This window comes from Poecilia mexicana, unplaced genomic scaffold (assembly GCF_051168715.1).
Source record: "Poecilia mexicana isolate PSO_F unplaced genomic scaffold, ASM5116871v1 scaffold_4, whole genome shotgun sequence".
NCBI lineage: Eukaryota > Metazoa > Chordata > Actinopteri > Cyprinodontiformes > Poeciliidae > Poecilia > Poecilia mexicana.
Window position 1 is genome coordinate 24,642,460 of NW_028263373.1, and position 11,400 is coordinate 24,653,859.

General features: G+C 39.6%; 1 protein-coding gene across 1 annotated transcript in view; it reads left to right on the forward strand.

Annotated features, from left to right (window-relative positions):
- naaladl2 (N-acetylated alpha-linked acidic dipeptidase like 2) overlaps positions 1–11,400 on the forward strand; it is a 358,608-nt gene that overhangs the window by 339,727 nt on the left and 7,481 nt on the right. The gene's annotated exons all lie outside the window — the stretch shown is intronic.

Sequence of the window (11,400 nt, forward strand, 5' to 3'; positions counted from 1 at the left end):
GGGTTGCAGGGGAGGTGAATGCAGCTTTTCACAACCTTCTTTCAGGGTACACCTGTTTGGGTCCAATCAGCTGCCTGCTGCCCAGCAACAGTTTGTCCAGCTGCTACCAGCAACATTCAGAGCAACAGGTTGTTAGTCTGTGAGAAACAGCGAGAAAAAGGGGCTAACAAGCAGTGTCAGATGTATGTGAGCAGTGATCATTACGGTTGTGGTATTTACGATGATGATTTATATAAGTTCATATAAATAGGCTCACAGTTGAGACTGGCGCTCAACCAGCGAGCAACCGGTTCCACTTTAGTTTTATCGGACCACAGAACACGTCTCTGGAATGTTCTCTGTCCCTGTGTGCATTCGAAAACTTAATCTGACTTATTATGTTTCTTTTTGGAGTAATGGTTTCCTCCTCACTGAGTTGCCTTCCAGCCCATGTCAGTACAGGGCACATTTCACTGTGAATAACGACTCTGTCTCCCCAGCTTCAGCAGCATCTTCACAAGGTCTCTGGCTTTTTTTTTCTGGCGTCCATCTACACATTCTGGACCAGAACCCGTTTCCTTCCTGAGGGGTGGGATGGTTGGGAATTTCCATCACGTCTACATTTGCGTATAATTGTTTGAAACAATGAACGCAGCTCCTTCGAGCGCCTAATAATTGTTCCAGAGGATGACCCAAACTGGAGCTGAAGGAAAAACAAAAAATTCTGACCGAAATTTAGCAAATATTTTTTCAGCTAAATGTGCTAGTTGACGTCATAAAGAACTTTGTGTTTGAATTAATCTTGATAAGAGATTAAATTTAATCCATCAGAGCATTTGACCTTGAGGGTGGGGAAACTCACAGCTAACATATTGTCTTTGAACAGCTGTTCACAACGCTGTTGTTGTTAGTTTCCATCAATAAGATGGACGTCTGAAAGCAGAATAACTACTTAACCATGTGGGTAGTTATATATCAACCACATGGGGTTGATATATAACACATATATGTGTTGATATATATGTGCTAATTTCCAAATATTTGTAATAGATGTAAAAACAGTACAGTAAAGCTCTTGTGAGCTGTTTAGTTTTTCTAGACAGCTTACAGCGTTACCGTGTTTATGCTGCAATGCGCACTGGATGGATGACGTATGGCAGGTGTAACATAGTCCACATTGACTATTTAAAAACTGATCATTGTAATTTCTACCATCATGATTTTAACATAATAACTTGACTGAATACCAAACTGAATTAGCAGTATTTTAATGCAGGGTGAACAGATGGGGCTCCAGGCTTAGCTAAGCCTGGCTTCTAGCCTGGTCTGGAGCAGGCTAGCTGCACTGGATAAATCACCATGGTAACTTATGCATTGCTGCTTTTGTGACCAGCAGCTACATCAACAGCAATCAGGAGCTACATTGTTGGATCAAAGTCATAATGTTTTTTGGGGGGTTTTTTATGCATAACCTCACCCTTTTAAAGTGTCTCTCTGTGTTTTGTCTAATAAAACCTAAATTGTGACACTGAATTCAGCTCAGGCAGTTACACTGCTGCAGCAGGATTCTTTCTACTCATGAAATTCAGGATATTAAAGAAAAGAGCTAAACAAATAGAGTTTTGCATAACTCTGTTGGAACTCTTGTCCTGATTCTAAAACGTCTGCAGTCTCCCCTCTCGCCCGTATGTAATTAAGAGAAAAAGTATGTAAGCCACACAGGATTCAACTGACTTACGGGAAGGAACTTGAAATTACAGTCCAGCTTTGCTGCACCATCATGATAAAGAAAACCTTCTCCCTGGTAATTTTGTCTCTCTCTCAGTGAAATGAAGGAGGGGCTAGTTGTGATTTAACCCCCCACCCCTCTGATTGTTTTTCAACTAGTTTTACATCTGGAGCAGAACAGGAACAACTAGAAAATTCCTGAAGAAATTTAACCGGGGCCTGCCAAAGTGTGCCTGTCGGCTTGGACCCAGCGTTCTGATGCTAATAATAATTATCAATGCTAAGCTTAGCTAAATTGTAATCAATAACCTGTGGAGAGGCAGAAGCATGTTGACTAAGCTGTACTTGTACCATTCATTATGTTAAAATCAATGCATAAGCTAAAATTAGCTAAAATGCTCATGTTAGCGTGAAGGCTATCAGTAGTATGTGGGGCATCACTAGCATGTTGTCTGTCATTGACTTGTTCCATTTAGTATACTAAACATGGCAAATAAGTAAGAAAGGCAGTTCATTTTATCCTGAGGAAAACAAACATAAAAAAGGCTAATATTATTGCACCGCCTAAGGCGGTGCACTAACGTGGAAGGGATATTGAAGCTTTTATTTTGAAACTTCCAGTAAGCTTCATTTTAAATGACCACACTAATTCAATGTGAAACAGTAGTTTGGTTAAAACAGTCATGTAAATCCCAACAGACCAATGGGCTCTTTGCACCTACCGCGTTGACGTCACATCTCCAGGAGCTAATGCGGCTCACTTGTTTCTGCTTTGAGTTACCATGACTGGTAGAAAAGACTAAGTCGTATTTCAGATGCAAAAAAAACAATACTATTAACATTGTTGTCTTACTAATATAATGGGCTTTTAAGTTTTCATTAATTTCCAAGCGATCCTGAATTAAGAAGATGGCTTGTAAATATTTGCCACTACCAGTTAAAGCTAACGCTGTACAACACAAATTTTGCAGCCTTCACTTCACTCCGGATCAGCTTAAAAATACCAGCGAAACGGATGATAAATAAAGGAGCCTCCCTGAGTTATTTCCATGGAATCACTTCTGTATTCAGCCTGAAAGAGCGAGTTTATGGGAACGAGAGAGCAGACCAGAGCCAGACAGCCAAGCAACTGATCCGCCTGTACATACTGCTGTAAACACCGTCCTGAGCTCTTCACAAGAAACATGCAAAGGTAATAAAACGAAATAACACGGAGACCTTAAAAGACACGGTCATATTTTCTAAAAGCAGCAACTCTGAACCTGAACGGTCAGCGGAATCAGATCTCTGACACCAGAGCTGCTACTGTTAAGCTATGAGGCTTGTTGTGCTTCGTCATGCTTCGGAAGTAAAAAGCCCGAACCGTAACCGAACCCCGTTAGTCTGTGACACTAACGACAATAAACACACATAATATACTTGAAAATTAGGTAAAAACATTGTCCGTTAGAATGTTTAGATACTTAAATAGCACATTTTTACAAGAACAATGTCCGAGAATATTGCCTACTAGCATAAGCTAAAGTTAATGTTAGCCACAAAGTTTAAGTAAAACTCACCTTTGTATCAGTGAATGTATAACGAGGCGAACATCTTAAAACCTTTCTCCAGCTTACTTGTTGGGGCTTCAGATCGATGTACAAACCTTGGCCAAGCCCTAGTGTAAAATGATATTTTTATTGGATCGGAAACAATCGAGCCGCTTTTCCCCGAACGTGGAAGCTGAGGTGCAAAGAGCCCATTGCTTGATGTAAAAATGGTCAAGGCTTTTATTTTGAAATTTTCAGTAAGGGTCATTTTAAATGGCCACACTAATCCAGTGTGCAACAGTGAATGCAACGTCAATCCGCGTTTCCCTATCAGATACGGTTCCCCCTTGGTCTCCTTGCCGCTCCGCCCCGCCCACGCGGCAAAATACGCGCGTGCTCGTGATGAGCACTGAGAAAGCACGCGCGTAGCAAGCACACGTTGTTTGGCGCGCTTATCTGGGGAACTACAAACACCGTGAAAGCTCAAATAACATGCTTCGGCAAAGTTGTCACACTTTCTTCACGTTTTTGCGTGAAATTAATAATAATAATAATAATTATAATTAATATATAATATATATATATATATATATATATATATATATGTTATACATATTATAATTATAATAAATAATATATATGTATATATATTATAATTATAATAAATTATATATATTATAATTATAATACATAATATATGTTTTATATATATATATATATATATATATACATATAATAAATAATATATATATGTTATATATTTTATAATTATAATTTAATGATAAATAATAAATAAATAAATAATAAACAAAACTCGGACTACGCTGCATAAACAATATTAGCCCGACCTAAACAAGGTTGACCCACTTAAATGAATTCAACATAAACTGAACATGAGTACACCCGGACAAAATTATAGCAAAAAGTTATGACACAAAACCAACAAAGCAAATTTAGACACTCACCACAATGGTAATGTCTGGAGCAAACTTGGGGATGTTGGAAAATGTAATAGCGTCTCACTGCTGATACCAGGACATTCATTTTCTTTTCGTTAGCTCCGATAGCTTAGCCTCCTCGCGTTGTTTCCAAGCAGGAAAATAGTGAAACGAAAGTCCATTTTCCATCTTTTTACCGTTTCAGTCGTGTGATCGGACATTACATACAATAACGCAGCAAGTTCGTACCATAGCTAAATTATTTTAAGTAACTTGGATTAAAAAAAATCTGCGAGAATGTTGTTTTTGTCGGTTATGTTTATGGACACCAAAGATGGCGCTGCTATCCCTCCATCTATAGCAGTGACGTCACGTTCCAAAGCTCTATTGCAGGGGTCCCCAAACTACGGCCCGCGGGCCGGATCCGGCCCGCCACGTCATTTGGTCCGGCCCCCTGAACAATTCTGGATCCGGCCCGCCTCCTCATACCAGAGAGCATTCAGTGTTTTTTTTCATATATTGTATTTTCCGGTTTATATGTGGATTTTTCTTCAACCACCAGGGGGCTCTTGAGCAGATGTGAAACTAACTTTTCCTCAATGGAATATATACTAATCAGTCCCAGTCACCGTTTCACTCACGGTTTTTTCCATTTGCATTCTGGGTAAAAATCTATCTAAAAGCGCGAATGTATCGTCGCCCCCCCGCTCGACAGTTTCAAAGACAGAAAAGCCTCCTCCTCCTCCTCCTCCTCCTCCTCCTCCTCCTCCTCCCCCGTCGACAAGAATTTTCTAAGGTTCCTTTCTACAAAACCTGAGACCGGCCCCCAACCAGAGAAAGGAACAGCTATGTGGCCCTCGCAGGAAAAAGTTTGGGGACCCCTGCTCTATTGGGTGTACAACAATAGGTGCCTGCCATGCAATGCTATGGGCAGGCCCCAATGAAACACAAACTGGAGCTTCACAGAATCACATGCATTTTTAGAAGTTTTGATAAAATAAAGAAAATGAGAAATATTAGATTTTTGTTGTTTTTTTTTTTTACTGCATTTCTTGGCAGGAGCTCCTCGGGGCAGAACAGCTGTTATTAATTCATTGGCTCTGCTCCAGATCAGCTGATTAATTTGCTGAGGTCAAACTACACAGTTAAAAAATAAACACTATAAATGAAATGAAATTACATTTAGAGTCCAGCTGACCTTGACTGTCAGCGGGGACCTCCTTATCTGCTGCTGTAGTTGTGGGGGGGGTTTTGTGACAGTAAACCCCTGCTGGGTTTGATTTTAGCATTCATACTGGCTCTCCTCCTCCTGCGGCTCTTAAAGCGATCTGCTTTTCTGCTGGATGCTTTGACAATAAATGGTGTCTGCTTTTCATTGTTATTCACAGTTTATGGCAGTAATAGACATGTTAATTGTCCCCCTACTTCCATTAGCATCCAAACTAAAATTAGCTGCTTCATCATGCTTGGAAGCCATTAAGGCTTAATCACGTTCATTTATAAAGGACGTTACTATTCCTTCACAGAGTTGGAACAATTGGTCTTGGGATGCTGAATAATCATTAAACTGTTCACTTGGAAAACCTGAGTCATGTTTGAACCAATATAAATGCAGAAGTCATTGTGTATTTGTAATATTTAAGCTTCAGTGAAGGGTGTTTAGTTGATGACTTGTGGAGCAATGTGCACAATAATGTTTAAAAAAAGAGCATCGATATTCAGTTTTTGGGGTTATGATGTTTACCAGAATGTAAATTAATCAAAATCCAGCTTCAGATTTACAGAAACAGATTGGGAAATGTTGCATGTGAAAAAGAAAGCACACCCTTACTGTGTTCATATGAGTCACATGTATTTGATTAGCTGATTAAAAGCAGGTTTGAGCATGTTTTGCTGCTGTGTATATTACAGCTAAGAATGTTCCTGAATGTCAATCTGAGAAGAGTAACTAAGTCCATGGTTAGAGCAGGAGTCGCCCTGTCCAGTTCTCTATCGCTACTTGACCCAAAGTTCTGAAAGGTGCTACTACTGGCATAGACCCGTGATGAAAAACTCATCATTTTGTTTGAGAGGCATCTGCTGAATGCAACACCAGACCCGGGACAAACAATTTCAACCTTTGTTGTTTGGACTTTTATTTAGTGGTTTTCTCTTTGAATAAACTTTTTATTGTTTTTATTTTTGTAATCCCTTTAAATGTAAGGTTTAGTCTATCTGTACACTACCAAAGTCTCTTCTTGACATTCCAAAGGTCAGGTAGTAGTAGTAGTCTGTTTAATTATCTTTTAATCTCTATTTTGGTAGACACATGTTGAGAACGCTGGAGCAACGCTGCTGCTCTGAGCGCTGATTAAAATGTTATTTATAGTATCAAATGCTCTTTTGAGATCTGTTAATACACATACAGCAAATCTCTTTTTATCTGTAGAGTTAGTAATCTCCTCAATAAGTTCAGGTAGTGCATGTTATACTGATTGTCAGGTTTGATTTCTTGTTTGCATTTTTTCCTGTACTCTCTGTCCAGTCTGCTTCCTCTAAGTTCCTCAGCTCAGCCTTCTTCTTAATTTAGCTCATGTTTTTCACCAGTTATCCTTCTCACCTGTCTCACATAGTATTTAAGTTCTAGTCATGCCTTGGTCTGGTGTGGGATTCTTGTGCGTTTACATCTTTAGTTGGGGTAAACTGATGCAACCTCATGCATTTCTTTGAAACAGTACAAACTGCAAAACATATATTTAACCTGCAAAAGCATGTCACTAGTTCGGAATGGATAAAAGCAAAAGAGTAAATATTCATATTAATGAAAGTGTCAATGACATCAGAATGAACCACGAAACCTTTTCTGCATAGACTTTCACTTTTTGGTGTTACATTTATAAACCCACAAGTTTAGCTCTAGATGTTATGTAGGGCAAACTGTGCATAGCCCCCAGTGCCACACCAGGTAAACTAACTCCAAACTATTCCAGCCAACTGATCTTAACTTCAATATTTATTTTGACTGTACTAGTCCAATGTAATTGGGACAGCAAAGGCTTTTGAAGTGCGATTAATAATGAATCTCTCATAGTTCAGATTCCCCTCCGGTGGAGGGGAATCCAAGGCACTTCAACATATTTAACACATGGCTGTAATAGTTCACTTTGTCCCAACTTCTAGTATACTTTGCAATAATGTAAAAGCTTTGGTAATGTAGGGGATGATGGTTCATTCTGTCATTTGATCAAGTTCTAACTTCACATGTTTGAGGCAGATATGTTACAGTGAAAAATCTGAGTGTAGAAGGTGAAATGTGATGACCAGAAGAGATTAAAGCATAGCTTATGAATTCATACATGTTGAATTTGTTGGTCAGTGCTCCATTTATTATGGTACAAAAGCAGCTCTAAACAGGGGGCGGGGGTTTAGTCTAGATTTAAAGGAACTCAGTGTTTCGGCTGTTTTGCAGTTTTCTGAAAGTTTGTTCCAGATTTGTGGTGCATAGAAGCTGAATGCTGCTTCTTCATGTTTGATTCTGGTTCTGGATGCAGAGCAGAGCAGAAGACCTGAGAGGTCTGGAAGATCGATACAACAATCGTAGATCTTTAATGTATTGTGGTGCTGAGCCGTTCAGTGATTTAGAAACTAACAACAGGATTTTAATGTCTGCTCTGTCAGTGGAGTGGAAGGACTTTAGAACTAGGCAATGTGCTCTATCTTCCTGGTTTTAGTCAGAACATCGACAGCAGCATTCTGGATCAGCTTCAGCTGGAGAATTGATTTTTTTTATCCAGACCTGAGACCTGTTTTCAGTTCCAAAGCTGCAGTAATCAATGTGACTAAAGACATGAGTGCATGAGTTTCTCTAGATCCTGCTGAGACATTAGTCCTTCAATCCTGGAGATGTTCTTCAGGTGATGGAAGGCTGATTTTATAAAGCAATCGTTTCACGTTGTAAGGTGAAATGATTGCAGTAGGAGAGTGTAGTACATGTGAGGAAAGTCAATATGGAGTTACACAAAAACAAAATGGAACCAGACCAAGACCTTAACTGTCGGGAAACAAACACATAAAGCAGACAGATTACAGCAGGCTTTGTAACTATGATGAGGTTTTGCCTGTGAAATGATTGATTCATAAAATCCACAGTCTGTCACCCTGCTTGCATATATTATGCATTTCAGTTTTCATCTTTTTGGGTGTAGTGTATGACTTCAGTGCACATGCAGTAGTATTAGGCTTCAGAGTTTAAGTTCCACATTTACCTCCAAGACTAATGCGCCAACTTAACCATACAACCATCTTTTTCCAGTTTATGCACCAGAATAAAGCCTTTGATACCAGTTTGCTGCTTATTGAAGGCAATAAAAGACTTGATGGAACCACTGAATTTGCAGGCCATCTGTGTTAGAGCAAACATTTCACATTTTAAGCTGTTGCTTTTTTTTCCAAGAAGCAATAAATGTGCCAATAACAGAAGACTATATTCAGCTTTCTAACATTATCCTTATATAGTTTGAGGCTTTGTAACAAACATTATGATTATGTTGATTTAATAACACATTATTCTGTTTAACAACAGGTTCCCACTATTTAGAGTGCTTTTAGAAACTGAAGGGCTTTTTTAGTCAGTGGACTTTTATGCTCATTAAAAATGAGCCAAAAATCACTTGCAAAAAGAAACAAAACATTTCTTCAAATATGTCAAATATCAATATCCAGAAATATTTACGTTTAACATGGTCTCATATTTTATTCAGAATGATCACATAAAATGTCGTATTACTAAGAGCTTGTGGAGATAAAAGTACTTCTTTGAAGTCTGAGAGGCTGCAGATGCTCCAAGCAGCCGTCAGTCCTGGATGCTTGACACTGCAGTGCCTGGATTCAAACCTGAGGCTCCAGACTTGACTTGAACTCAATTTATGTTTCAGAGCAGCAGGTGGTCTCCATTAGGGGGTCATGTCAGGGTTTGGAGAAGCACACCAATCAATGACATATATGACATATATCTTCTCTAAACTCACAGGTTCTTCAAAAGCAGCTCCTATAAACCGGAACGCTAACAGACAGCTGCTGAATGGCCTCCTGTTTGTTATAAACGAGACTTTGAGCATCAGCTGTGTCCCTTTTGTTGGTGTGTGATGTTCACCTCCTTTGTTTCACTTTGGGTCTATTTTCAGCTGCCACTTATTCTTGTACTGGTACATTATGGCATGAAAAAGATGAGAACCAACCAGAGGTACTTAGTCAAGAATGATAAGATTGAAAAATGCGCTACTGCTTTATGAAAACCTAACATTTGTTAATCATCATCAGTTCCAGCCAGATGTGATCACTTTAATTTGTATTTTAGAACCATTATCAAGTCTCACTCTAGCCGGTTAATGTGTGGTTTGGTTCTAGCCAATGGCGGTGTGTTCCTCACTTTTGAATGGGAACGTTGGAGCCTGAGCACACAGGCACTTTGGTCGACGCTCAGATGATGTCATGTTGTAATCTCAGGCAGCTAATATCCTGAAATTTCTCGGTTTATCTGTTCATTGCTGATTGCTTTGTCAAGTTGACACTGTATGCGCTCCACAAGTGCTGCCTTTGCTCATCTCGTGACAGAAATCCACAGACCAATCAATGAATCCAGTCTGCTGCCAATCAAATTGCTTGCATGCAATACCTGGTCAGGTTCGGCTGTGATGGTTCCAAAACTGCGCAGGACAAATGCTGACTGGGGAAGACCCAGTTAAAGCCTTGTCACTAGAGAAAGGGTTGACTGGTTTGTTGCATGTTTTTGCACAATTTGGGACTGCAGAGTGAGGAGAAACGCTACCATTTTTAACAGTCTGTGAGACAAATATCAGTATTTAGTGTGGATTTAGAGCCCTGTTTCCCCGGTGCCAAGGCCTTATGTCATGCCGTTGTGTTTCCAGCTGGGAGAGCACAGACCCAGCTGAGAACCTCCCCTGCTGAGAAGCATGCTGAAACAACAACTCCAGAAAAAATTGGCACCTCCTTCAGAAATTCATTTAGAAAAACTGTTCTCTGAGCATGGGGACTGGGATTGATTTCACCTTTGTCATCCCAATAACATATTATCAACATATTCCCAGTGCCTCTGTCCTTCTGGGACAGTCTCTGTGGTATATTTAGCAGTTTCCAGAGGTAGACTGAGGATTTTCACAGTGCTCTGTCTTTGAGTCTGAATTGTGTGCTGAAGGTCAGTGCTCTTCACACCCTATAGAACACGACCTGCGTCTTAACAGATGAAGAATCACTCCATTTACTCTCTAAGACTGTCCGTTCAGCCACTTTAGGAGAAATCAATGTTCTTCAGTCCCATCGAGAGAAACACTCTGCAGTTTGTGCCATTCTGACCTACAAATGACTACTCTTCTACCCCCAAAGACTTATCTACGTATCTGTACTGTATGGAGAGAGGACTTTTACAGCCAATAACTTACATGGTGCAGACAGCAAAGAGGGCAGAGGTCACATGAGTGAAAAACAGTTCTTCACAAGTTGCTGTTTTCAGTCGACATAATGTGTCAGACAATTTACACAAAACCATGACAGAAAATGGCCACTGGAATGAATTAGAAAAAGACACGTGCTTAGGAGAGACAGCTTTCTGTTGACTGTTGATGATCATTTATGTCACTGCTAGGTGAGACCCACCTCATCTAGCAGTGACTTGTTTATTTTAAATGAGACGTGCGGCCCTGAAAATCCTACAAATAGGTTTCTGTCTTGGACCGAAAGGAACGAGCTTCAAAAAGCATTCCAGCTCAGAGCCTTTTAAAGATATCTTAAAATATCTTATATCATAAGCCTGTTACAAGCAAATAATGACATGATAAATTAAAATGAGCTTGATCATTTCCATTCTGGTGGTCAATATTCTTTGAAGGGATATGTTGTTTTCAGAGGCATCATGAACCATTTTCTTTATTGTTTCAGCTGTGTTCAAATCAACAATATTATCGATTATTGCAATAATTTTCTGTGACAATTTATTGTCCTGCAAAATGTATGATGCTGATAGGGCTACGCTATCTGAAACCTGCACATATTTCAGCCTAAATATTTAATGTCAATTTTATCCAAATTATGCTATCGTAGAATCCACCATGATTAGAGGCCCATCCAGCCCCGGGTCTGAAACATTCCAGCTTGCTGTGTGGAACCTGCCTGTAGTTTTTGGGAAAGCCCTGTGCTGGTGGGAAGCCCGTCATGTAACTGAAGGTTCTTTA